The following is a 13,800-nucleotide window of genomic DNA, read 5'->3' as shown; positions in this document are numbered from 1 at the left end:
ACTAGGGCTTCCATGTCCTCTTCATCAGAAGAACTATTTTCAGTTAGCTCCATCAGTTTTTCAGCATGCTCTCTTCTTTTTGCCTGAGAGGCCTTATGTTTGACTTTAAGTTTATCATAGGCTTCCTCAGTTTGAGTGAGCCAATGAGTAAGTTCCCTCATAGTGTATTCCCCCATATCTCCTTCCAAGTGGTTAGACTTATAGAAAGGTTGGCTCTGATACCAATTGATGAATACTAAGAGGGGGGGTGAATTAGTATACCAATAATTACTCTACTCAAACACTTTATCAGTCTAGCAATAAACTAGTATAACAGTTTAACTAACAAATTGTGTAACACAAATGTAAACCAAACAACATGTAAGGCATTCACCCATAGAAGCACAATCACCATGACACAAGATATTTTGACATGGAAACGCAAATGGGAAAAACCACGGTGAGATGAAATTCACAAGTAACTATCTACATAATAGTAACCAAACCAGTTAAGGTCATACAATGCTCTTTACCAGAATAGATTTTGTTAGGAATCTCAATCTCTGTTAGGAGATAAGTTCGATTAAGACTACCTTGAGAGAGGATTTTAGATCCATAGATGTGAATCATCTTGTTAGAGGATTTACAAAGGCTTTTCTGGGCCTACCCGGTTAAGGGTTTCTAACTTGTCAAAGATGTGAGTAATCAATAAGTGAATGATCTAGAAAATAGCAGAGTCTACCTGGTTAGATCCATGATAGCTCATTGCTAATTCATTTTAGCATTACTTCAGTCTTCAGTAAATCCACACTCTGTTACATTACACAGACTTGATCTTTTTTTTTTAAGATCGCACATACAAGAACTCATCAACCACTTCAAACCCTAATAGCTACACACATATTGTAAAACCCTAGACATGATTTCCTTAAAAGGAATTTGATTTCATGTTGGTCCAATAGGATTACATTGCAAGTTCCTAGGTTCTTTGTATCTAGACACATTTCGTAACATGACACAAAATCACCATCAAAGTGTCGGTGGATGGTAACTCATCACAAAGATATACTGGTTGGTAACTCATCATAGAGTATTACCAGTTTATACAACTTTATCGATTACCAGTTGATAAATCAGAGTAATACCAATTTGAAACAAATACTGGTTTAGCAGATTACTAATTGATAGAAATGAAGACTAGGAAAATGATAATTGCCGCTTCTAGTTCCTTTGCTCTGTTCTGCTTGAGATCCTTGAACCGCTTGAGGTCCTCATGCTGCTTGAGACCGATAAACACTTTCTACAAGACACTGATAGTCTAAAGACTATAACATAATATCGGTTTGAAACAAATATCAGTTGATCGTAACTCATACATACAAAAAGTGATTTCATAGAAAGTGTGTCCATCAATGACAATCACAACATAATCATCAAAAATGCCAACAATTTGTCTATTGTTTCTACCGGTTTCTTAGTGGTATCCTCTGACAGTTGCTCTGTCTGTGCTGGTTTTTCTATGTTCATCTCAACCTTTGCAGTCTGTGACTCAGTTGTCACATTTTTCTCTTTATCCTCAATGGTTTCTTTGTCAACCACAACATTAAATTCCTGAGTGTCTACATTTACTGTATACAAAATTTCTGATTCAGGATTTGTATATTCTACCAAAGTCTCCATACTCTCAGTGGCTGGTTGATTTTTAGTAGTGCTTATCGGTGGAGTATCTGAAAAAGGTGGGGGCACATTGTTAGTTATTTTTAGGCTTTGTGGTCCACCTACCTTACCTTTCCCCTTATCTATGTCCTTTTGATATACTTTGATAGGCTTAGGTCTAAGTAATTCTTCCTCTTTTTCTTTTTCCACAAAGAATATATCCCATCCATCTACTGTTTCCTCAGATTCTTCAGTTACTCTGCCAGCCATTAGTGCTACATGTTGGTGAGGAGTAGAAAATACTGTCCAGTTAGCCTCACTGATTAATTTGTCTATTTCACCAAGTGAGTTAACTGGATGCACTGCCAGTAATTTTTCAATCTTTAATCTTTTTATCCAGTTCAACAATGGCTAGTCTTCTAGCTTCTAATCTCCGATAAAAATCATTTGGAATTTCATCAACAATTTGCATCAAAAGTTTTGTGTATATATCTAAGTGTAGAATTACACTATTTTCTATGCTTTCCTTATCATCAGCTTATAGTGTATTGTACATTTTATTGATGTTCTTCAGCTTACCATCCTCTGTAAATTCACTAAGAAGTTTGTCTAGAGGAGCAATAGTCTGTTTCACCTTCTTCTTCTTAGGAGTCATTTTATTTGCCAGAGGTCTTACTACCTATTGCTTCTATCTTGTTCTTTTTGGTGTAGGAGAAGGTACCGGTGAGGGTTTTCTTTTTCTTTCAACCCTTTTAAATACATCAGGTATATCACTCTCAGAAGAAGTTCCAACCGGTGAAAGATGAGTTTCTGGTTGAGGTGCTTCCAACACACTTTCACTTATACCATTTTGTGTCAAAACATCTTTCTTGATTGCCTTTGCCTATCGAGTTCCTTTTCTTATAGTTGCTTCAACTTTCTTAACCCTTTTCCTAGATTGAATAGTACTTTCTATTGTTTCAGCATTTCCAAAAACTTCCTCTTCTGGTTCTTTTGGAGCTTTAAGGAGGGCTTTTGCATATGTTTCTATGATGTTGTCGTCTATTTCATAGCCCATTTCAGTTACCCAAATAGTTCGAGGGACAACTGCTTCCATCCAAATTTCATCTTTCTTGATCACAAAATAGATTTCCTTTTGATACTTATCCATAATAGCTTGTGATAGTTTTACTCTAGTCTTCATTCGAGCCTTCAATGCTTGAAAATGCTCATTTATGTTTTTCTCCCAATTCTCTCCCATATTGTTCAATAGATCTAACAATTGTTTTTCTACCGGTATGTCAAAGCCAAAATCTCTAGCACCAATACTGGGTACTTGTTTGGTTATGTACAACATAAGACAAAGAAGTAAGTTTCTGAATCTGAATGTTCCTTTCTTATCTCCTTTGATCTTTCCCAAATTGTTTATCAGCTCATCTTTAAGCCATTCGCATATGTCTATCCTTGCATTATCATTTACCATATCATAGGAACTCTTGATACATAGGCTAGAAACTAAGTTTAACCTATTTGCATGTGTAGCCTTATAACCTAAGATCATACTAATAAATCTAACAGTTATATCCTTCACATCATTTACCCTTAGAGATCTTTTATCAAATGTTGCACCAGTTAGGTTTATCACTGTGTCATTTGAGACCTTCTTTGTTTTGTCCAGTCTGTTACCGATGGAGGGTAATCCTGTTATAACTTTTACTACTTCTTTTGTGATTTTATGAATAGAGTCTAACCAGAAAAATTCACCATGTACTTTGCTTAACACAATCCTTATGATATCCTTGGGAAAATCTAGGATACTAAGAATTTCAGTGAAACCTAGGGTTTCTACTATCTTATGTTCAGGTTTGACATTTCTAGATTCATCACAAATCACAGTTTTAAACATGTTCTTAATCTAATCATCACCTAATTCATCAATATGACAATGTATATATATCCTAGGGTCTTCAGCATATACTACTCCTTTAGGGATTTGAGAAAATGCACCTATGCTATCATCTTTCTTTGCAATTTCAGGAACTAGTTTGAAAATTGGTCTAGGGTGCTTAATAACTTCAACAACAATAGGGTTTGAAATAAATTCATGAGTGGATGAAGATGTCATAGCTATAAATACCTCAATCTGCCTTAGGGATGAATACTTTGATGGATTGCTTCACTTCTTTGCTTAGAATAGCTTCGCTCAGGAATTTTTGTGCTCTCAAGGATTTGAATGCTTGGTGAATAAAAAAGGAGACAAAACACTTGCTTTATAATGTTATTTTTGCCAACTACTACATTTAATGCTTGCCAGTTAAGTCACAACTTAAGTCATCTATTGGTATAGAAGTAATTTCAACTTCTTACCGTTAACCGAGAGAATAATAGAAAGTTTTTCATTTTGTTGCTAAACCCCCAAAGGATTTTTCTTTAGTTAGATGAAGAGTCTCCTGCTGGTGGAGTGTTACTCTGTTCTACCGGTGGAGGAGTATTCCCATCAACATTCAAATCTAACTTTCTGATCCGCTATTTTGAGAATTCTTGCTTTACCTCTTCAACCTTTTCTTTACCTTTTGAACTAGGACCTTTGTTATTTTCCGGTGATGCCTTACTTCTACAAAATTTTGCAATATGTCCAATTTTGTTACAGGCATAACAAGTCACATTCTTCTTCTGAATAGCTTTCCCATATCCTATGCTGGTATGTGTTTTGCATTGATTAGATAAGTGCTCAAATTTCCCACAAACATAACATCTCACATTCATTCTGCAATTTTCTGAATTATGACCAATTTTGTTGCATTTGGAACATTGACCGGTGGGTGTATTAGTGTTCTGATAATTTCTAGATCTACACAGATTTTCTCTATGACCATACTTGTTATAGTTAAAGCATTTTCCATTAAACTTGTAAGCAGTAGGTTGTCTTACCGGTTTGCTATGATCATGATTGTTTGCAGTACTGGAGATTTCACCAACTTTAAAGCCAAGGCCATTTGTATCACCATTAGGTTTCTGATTCTTCAGCATGTCACTTAGTTCTTCTAAACTTTTCCTGAATTTCTCCTTGTGATGATTTGCAGCAATCAGTTCACTCTCCAAGATTCCTTTCTATCTTATGAGTTTAGTTCTGTCATTTTGTGTGTGCATAAGATCTGTCTTCAACATATCATTTTCATGACTGAGTCTTGTATTTTCATTTCCAGCATCATTTAGTCTTCTAACCAAGTCTTCTTCATTCTTCTTTCTATCTTCAATTTCTTTACAAAATCTCATAGTCATATCCTGCATCTCATTTTTTGTGTACTGATCTCTTGTCTTAGCTTGTTTATCAAATCATTAAGAGTTTCTTTTTCATTTTCCTCATTCTACACCTTTTCACAAAGTTCTCTTCTCTTGTCCCTTGCAATAGGAAAACTCTCTTGGAGTGCTTGAATAATATCCTGAGCAGCCTTTAGATCATCTTCAAGTTTGATATTCTTCACCTTTTCTGCATCATAGTCTACAAGAGTTGTTTCCAATTATTTTCTCAAGTTTTCCATCTCTACCGGTGATAAGATCTTCCTCAAGTTGTTAGGCTTTTGAAAATAGAGGACCAGGCTCTAATACCAATTGTTAGGATTCCCAAAGATACTGAGAGGGGGGTGAATCAGTATCTAACTAGTAAATAAATTTACTTGACTTAAAACATGAAAAACATATTAAAATGGTGTACTGATAAACTAAAAATAATGCAGTAAACAAGAATAAAAGTAACCACATGAGAAGCACACCATAACACAATATTTTAATGAGGAAACTTGGTGTGGTAAAAACCTTGGTGGGATTTGTGACCCACAATATTTTCTTACTAGCCAATAAGGGAATATTACTCTTATGATAGGGGCCTGTACATGCAGGAAGGCTAAGTGCCTAGAGATCACTACTCAATTACAAAAGAAGCCACACTGACTTAAAAAAATGGATTATACTAATCCAATGTCTTGTACTACTTCAGATCAGCATCTGCTATGCCAGATTCAATACTGGTTTAAGCTCTGGTACAACATAAATCCTTAACCAATATTTTGCATATTCGGTCTGCTTATCTCTCATCCTATCACATCATCTTTCCTATTACAAAATGATCTCATACATATATGAGTCATATTACAACTCTCCATGTCGGCTTACAATTATTTTACAATTAATTACAAAATACATTTCAAACAAAATTGAAGTCGGCCAAGGTGTCGGTATCCTTCCTTTCACTATCGGTGTCCTATGTGTCAGTGCTGGTATCTTGTCTTGCTGGTGTCCTATGATTGAAAGGTTTCCATCAATGATAAAACCTTCAATCATTTACAATTTCTCATTGGAGTGTGCATTTTCCAACATACTATATGTCTTCAATACTGGAGATATCTTCTCTACTACACATCTTCTCCCCCTTTGACAGCAATGCCAAAGTGGAGGCACAAACATCCATGATCTACTATGTTGATCCCCTGAGGAGTAGCATCCTTCAACACATCAATCCTGAAAATATTTGACAATGCAATACCTAATTGATGTGGAGCACATACCTTTAGTTCACCTCTTGAAGGGGCAACACCCCTAATTCACCTCTTAAATAGGTAAATATAGCCTTCGGTAGAGGTTTGGTGAATATGTCTGCTAACTACTCTTTACTGGAAACATGTTCCAATACAACCTCTTTGTTCTGAACTTTCTCCCTCAAGAAATGATACTTGAGCTCAAAGTGCTTGGTTCTAGCATGCAACACCAGATTCTTGGAAATATTAATTACACTTGTGTTATCACAAAGTATACTCACCAATTCAGATACAGGGACTTTGAAACCACTTAATACATGCTTCATCCAAATTGTCTGAGTGCATATAATAAATGTTGCTACATATTCTGCTTCTGCTATGGACTGAGAGATACAACTCTGCTTCTTACTCATCCATGAGACTAGTCTACCACTGAGAAATAATGTACCACCTGTTGTGCTCTTTTGATCATCCACATTACCATCCCAATCAGCATCGGTAAACACTTTGAGATTGAAATCATTACTGTATGGATACCACAATCCATAATCTATAGTTCCCTTTAGATATTTAAGAATCCGCTTGACTGCTACCAAGTGGGATTCTCTAGGAATTTTCTAGAAATGTGCAACAATGCCCACTACATGTACTATGTTGGGTCTGCTGTGTACTACATAGTACAACTTACCAATCATTGACCGATAATCTTTCTCATTCACCAACGCTGAGTCGTCTTCTTTTGACAATTTACAACCGGTCATCATCGATGTACCAACCGGTTTTCTTTCTTCCATGCCAAAGGTCTTCAAAACCTCTTTGACATACTTAGACTGATTGATAAAGATACCATCTTTCATTTGTTGAATCTATAGTCCAATTAAGAACTTAATCTCTCTGATTAGTGACATCTCAAATTCCTTCTTCATCTCAAACACATGGCTCATCTTGTCATTTCCACCAAAAATTATGTCATCAACAAACACTTCACAGATCAAAATCTGATCTCCTTCTGACTTTAGATATATATTGCTATCTTCACTTGTTCTTTCAAATCCAATCTTCACAAGATGGGAGTGTAAACTTTCATACCATGCTCTAGGTGCTTATTTCAATCCATATAAGGCTTTATGTAGCCTACACACCATATCACTATCTTCTGATAGGGTAAACTCATCTGGTTGCTCTATATATACTTCCTCTTCAAGTATTCCATTCAAGAATGCAGATTTTACATCCATATGATATACTTTGAATCCCTTGAAGGTTGCATATACAAGAAGAATTCAAACTCCTTCTAATCTAGCTATTGGAATAAAGATTTCTCCATAGTCTTCTCCTTCTTCTTGAGCATATTCCTTACATACTAGTCTTGCTTTGTTTCTTATTACTGTGCCATCTTCATTCAGCTTGTTTCTAAAAACCCATTTGGTACCAATAAAATTTTTGAGCTCAGATTTGGGTACCAAAGACCATGTACCATTCTTTTCTATCTAGTCAAGTTCCTCTTCCATAGCCTTAATCCAGTCTTCATCTTTGTGTGCCTCTTTAAATGTTTTGGGCTCAAATTTAGAAATCATGAAAGAATTCTCTCTGACCTTTCTTCTTGTTAGTATTCCTGCATCCTTATCCCCTATGATCTACTTTGGATCATGATGCAACTTTACATACCTAGGAATGATCTTGGCTGATTCCTCTTGCTTTTCCTTGTCATCCTCATCTTCAACTTCATTTACATTAGCATCTACTAGTGTAGGAGCACTGTTACTTGTACTTGGTTGTTTTGCAACCAGTTCATCTATCGCTTGCTCACTGTCAGTTTCCTCGGGTTTCTCAGAGGTTTCATCAACTCTAACATTGATACTTTCAATAATTCTCTGAGTCCTATTGTTAAAACACTTGAGAGATTTGCTCTTGGTGGAATACCCTAGGAATATTCACTCATCACATTTTGCATCAAACTTGCTATGGTATTCACTTCTCTTGATATAACACTTGCTACCAAACACGCTAAAGCAGCTTTCTATAGGAGTCTTACCAGTTCAATACTCATAAGGGTTTTCATCCTTACGTTTCTTGATGAGTACTTGGTTCATAGTGCAGACTGTAGTGCTCACCGCTTCTCTCCAAAAAGTGTGAGCAACCTTCCCTTGAATCAACATCGTTTTAGCTACTTCAACTATAGTCTGGTTGTTCCTTTCTGCTAGGCCATTCTGTTGTGGAGTCTGGGGGGCAAACAGTTGCCTCTTGATACCATTCTCTTCACAATACTTATTGAATTCTTCAGAAGTGAACTCACCTACTTGGTCAGTTCTAAGGCATTTAATCCTCTTACCACTTTCCTTTTCAACTAGTTCTCTGAAGGATTTAAACTTTCCAAAAGCTTCAGACTTGTCTTTCAAGAATGTGACCCACATCATTCTTGATCAATCATCAGTAAGAATCATAAAGTACCTATCTCCCTAAACACTCCTAGTTTTCATAGGACCACACAAATCAATATGCACAAGATCAAGTAAATTATCTGTTGTGAAAGATTTATCTTTGAAGGTTGTGGAAGACATTTTCCCCAGTTGACATTCTCTGTACAAAGGATTCTTTGGTTTGTTCAGCACAGGCAATCCTCTAACTGCCTTGATCTTACTAGCCTTCACAATATTATCAAAATTTACATGGCAAAGTCTCCTATGCCATATCCAACTATCATGAAACTTAGCCATTAGACATTGACTGATATTTGTATTTAACTGAAATAAGTTACCTTTGGTCTGCATACCAGTGACCATCAGTTCACCACTCTTTCCTTTTATTTTGCACACTCCATGTTTGAATTCCAGAGTGAGTCCTTTATCATTCAGCTGAGCAACACTCAGAAGGTTATTCCTGAGACCTTCTACCCAATACACATTATCAGCACTACTTTTTTCATTTAGAGAGATGGACCCTTTTCCTTTTACCATACATGGTGCATCATTACCAGATCGGACTACACCTCCATCATACTCATCTAGAGATAAAAACTTTCTCTAGTCACCAGTCATGTGGTGAGAAAAACCACTGTCAATAATCCACTCATTAGAATTATCAAAGCAGGAGAGAAGAGCCTTCTTGTCTGACACATCTTCCTTAATGGCTACAAACACTATGTCTTCACTTTTTTCATCTTTTGATTCATCATCAGTGACATCTTCATCAACTGTAACAAGATAGTTTCTCCTATTTCCTCCTTTGAACTTTTTGAACTTCTCCAGTTTGTCCTTATTATCATTGTTAGGACAGTTGACAACAATGTGTCCAATCCTATTGCAAGAAAAAAATTTCAAAGGGAGCTTACCTCTATATTTTCCACTTCCGTTAGGAAGTCTCTTGGCAAGAAGAGCTTCAAATTCCATTAGGATCTCCTCATCATCCATATCTCTTCTTTGTCTAGGTTCATAGTTGGTACTAGTTTCTTTACCCTTTCTAGATAGTGCAATAGATGCTCTAAAGGCTGAATCAGTCTTTTGGACACTACCATCATAATTGTTTAGCTCATATGTGGTCAACTTAGCAACAATAGAATAAAGGGATACTTTTGTCTTGTCAATAGATCTCAACTCTTGAATAGCCACAACCCTTATTGCATAGAACAGTAATAAGGTTTTCAAAATTTTGCTAACAATGGTGGAATCATCCATTGTACCTCCTACACTCTTGATGTCTCCAACAATAGTTTTAATTCTTATCCCATACAGTTGAATAGTTTCTCCTTAAACTATCCACATGTCTTCAAAATTTCCCCTAAGGCTCTCTTCCTTAGCTTGCTTCACATCCTCATCACCACCATAGATAGACTCCAAAGTATCCCATACATCTTTGGGATTGTCTTTATTGTGAACATCTATAAACTCAATATCAGATAGACTACTGATAAGAGCTTCCATGACTTTCCCATTCTCTTGAATTTCTCTTCTTTGATCATCGGTGAGAGTACTGGTAGGGACAACATTAGTATTCTCAACATAGTTCCAATGTTGAGCACCCATGCTTTTATTGTATATCTTCATTTTGTCCTTCCATATCTTAAAGTTATCTCTGTTGAACTTAGGACCTTCCCTCTTCATCATTAGAATAGGATCTTTTCCTCAAGTGGTTAAGCCTATAACATAGAGGACTTGGAGGACTGCTCTGATACCAATAGATGAATAATGATTAACAATAAATACCCAACAAATATTGAGAGGGGGGGGGTGAATTAGTATGGACAAAAACTTTCACAAACAACTTAAACTAGAAAGACTACAGTAACTGATAAACATCATCACCGATCTAAATCAAGGCAATACCGATAAAACATAGTGACTATAAAAGTCATAAACCAGTAACACTTAGATCATCACAAAACCTAATAACACTTCCACTTCACCCATATCTTTAAACAAGTAGTGCATCAGAAATATAAACACCACTAGATCACCATGCTTTTACCGCTTAATTGAAAACACTAAAACATCACATGAAAAAGCATCACACATAACACACTCATTTTTCACGTGGAAACCCAACTAGGAAAAACCACAGTGGGGATGAATACCCACAAGTTGATCTTGAACTCTTCTAAAGTCTGCTCTGTTAGGAGCCTAGTTTGGTTAAACACTTTACAATAGGTTCTGCTAGAAACCGATCCTGCTAGGGATCACCCGGTTAAAGGTTAGAACCCTGTTAAAGGTTACCTCGCAAGAGGATTTGAAGAACTCAATAATTTTGAGTCACCCTGTTAAAGGGTTTACAAAAATCCTATTAAAGCTACCCGGTAAAGGGATTTTCCAACTGTTTAAATGATTAGAAGTCAATAGGTAATACACTAATCTGATAACAACACTCAATGCTAAGGCAGATCCACTTCAGTTCTTATACTTCTGTAATCACACTCTGTAGGTATCTACTCACTTCTCTAGTCTAGCAAGAATCAAGTATCTCTTCACTTGGATACACACATAACATTTGCCAACAAACTCAAACAAAAAACATCATCGACCTTATAGACAACAATTAGGTTGGTAGCATAAACCCTAAACCCCTAAGCATCTAGTTTATCAATACATTCGGTCCAATCCTGACCATTTAATCACATTGCATAGAGTAAAAAAATCTTCAACAAATCTCAAGACATTCTCCATCATTCATTTTTCACCACTTCTGGAAGCTGATAACCCATCATGCGCTCTCCATCGTTTACTGAGATTTTGCACATTCCCGAGGTGGATAGAATCAATCTTCTTCATTCAAGATCCTTAAGAAGATTCTTCACGTACACAAGGCTGACATGGCAATGCAATCTCATCTTCATTTCAATGCTAACTCATCATAGGATGTTGTCGATCGAATTACATAGAATTGGAATGCATCAACCAGAAACCCCGATACAAACTTTGCATATACTGGTTCACATTCCAACATATTGGTTCACCTTTTCACATATACTGGTTCATTCCATCATACCGGTTCACTTTGTACCATCATACCAGTTCACTTTCTAGTTTGCTTACTTCAATATACAGGTTCATACTTCAACATATTGACATCAATGACAACATACATCATCATGTCATCAAGCTCTACACATATGCCAACTAAGAGGACAACTAAGAGATAGCTAAGAGTGATTGATTGAGGAGATCGAGGCAGGTGAAGGAAACAACAAGACTAATCTTGGTGTTTGATCAACAGATCGACCGACATGGTAAATAGAAGATTGTCAAAGATAGAAGGCATAATCAAGAAGGCAAGACAATAGCATTGATGAGGAAACAACTGCCTGGATGATCAGATTGGGCAAGATCTGATTGGATTTGGTTTTCCTTGAGGTAAGTCAAGAAACCCTAACTGCTCAAATTTTGAATTGGTTTTTGGCAGGAAAACTAGTCCATAAATATGCAAGCCAATATCAGAGATGGTTGCCGCTGGATGATAGAGTAGGGTTGTTGTAGAGAAGAAGATAGTGCTATTGTGAAGTGACTAAGTGTTACGTCTACATGTGAGAGAAAATCAATCAAGTGCTCAATGAATATTTGAGAAGAGACTGAGTGTGAGGGAGAACCAGGTTGAAGTATTCCTCCAAGAGCAGTACAGAACTAGTAGTGTCCATACCGATAGATAAGAAGTGAAGGAAGCTGTAGGAAAGGTAGACAGTGGACTGGCAGAGTGTAGTACTGGTGAAGAGCAGAGAAGTTGGGAGGAGATCAAGCAGAGAAGAAGGAGAGTAGATGTGAACCAGTAGTGTTTACCATCAGTGAAGCAATAGATGAGAGCAGCAGGATAAGTGTATCGGTGTAGCAGAGAAGGTATCTCACCGACAAAGAGGTATATGAAATGGTTACAAGATTCACTTGTAACAACATGACTACTTTTGTAGTTGAAGTTATCTTTGTGAACATTGAGTTGTAGCTCGGTGTAGGGGTTGGTAATCCTTGGGTTGGTGCCATAAATTAGGGGTTGTAGCTCCTTTGGGTTGTAGCCCATAAAAAAATTTAGGGGTTGGTGCTCCTTGGGTTGGTTCTGTAAATCAGGGTTTGTGGCTCCTTAGGTTGTAGCCCTAAACATTGTAACAAATTTTTGATATTGAGGTTGGATTGGAGTAGTAGACTCCAGCAGCATTTCTCACTATGGTTTTTTCCATCTTGGGTTTTCCTCACACATACTGGTGTTATGCGATGTCCCTTTGTGTGACTTCTTTTGTGATTAGTCTCCCCACTAAACTGTATACTCACATAAGTTAGTTAAAGGCAAATAGTTTGAGAACCACTGGTTCACCCCCCCTCTTAGTGGTGCATTGTGTCTAACAATTGGTATTAGAGCATAGGTTTCAAGTCAGATGAGTTTTCTCTAGCTTGGGTAGATTCTAGCTTAAGGACATAATGGTCTATTTAGTATCAGTCCTTGCTCTTGTGTTTGATGGTTCAAACTATTCTACTTGGAGTTGTATAATGGAAGTCTTCCTATCCTCTCTAGGATTTGATGTATAAATGTCAGTTGTCAATGGTCTTCGTAGGAATGTCAATCCTCCTACATGATCTGAAGAAGAAAGAAGATGCTTGTGCAATGAAGAAGCCTTGAAGGCCATATTCAGTGGGCTCATTGGTGATGTCTCCTCACAGGTGGATAGATGCAAAACAACTAAAAGTATATGGGATAGACTCAAGAAACTCTATGGAAATGAACCTTACACCACTGAATCAGCTTGTGAGAGTGCAAAGAACAATGATGAAGATACATGTGAAGATGAAAAAGGTAGTTCAGATTGTTGCTACAACATGGGTGATGTGGAGAGTCATCTCTTCATGGCCCATGAAATTGACATTGAGAGTCACACATCAAAAGGGGATAATGCAGATAGATCCCACTGGTATTATGTGTTTGATAGCAACACTGAAAAGGAAGGAGGAGGAGAAAAGGTAAATAGATCTAGCTAGCAAGATTTATTTTAAAATGATGATGAGGAAGAAGAAGATGCAGAAGTAAATCTTGAGTGTGAACTAGTAAGTTCTCTAGAAGAGCTTCAAATTGTAAGAAAAGACTTTAAAATCTACAAAAGATCAGTTTTTGAGGATTGCAGCCAATTAAGAACCTACCTTGAAGTATTAGACTAAAAGATTTGTTTATTGACCACTCAACT

This window comes from Cryptomeria japonica, chromosome 9, assembly GCF_030272615.1.
Source record: "Cryptomeria japonica chromosome 9, Sugi_1.0, whole genome shotgun sequence".
Classification (NCBI taxonomy): domain Eukaryota; kingdom Viridiplantae; phylum Streptophyta; class Pinopsida; order Cupressales; family Cupressaceae; genus Cryptomeria; species Cryptomeria japonica.
This window is presented reverse-complemented; position numbering follows the sequence as displayed.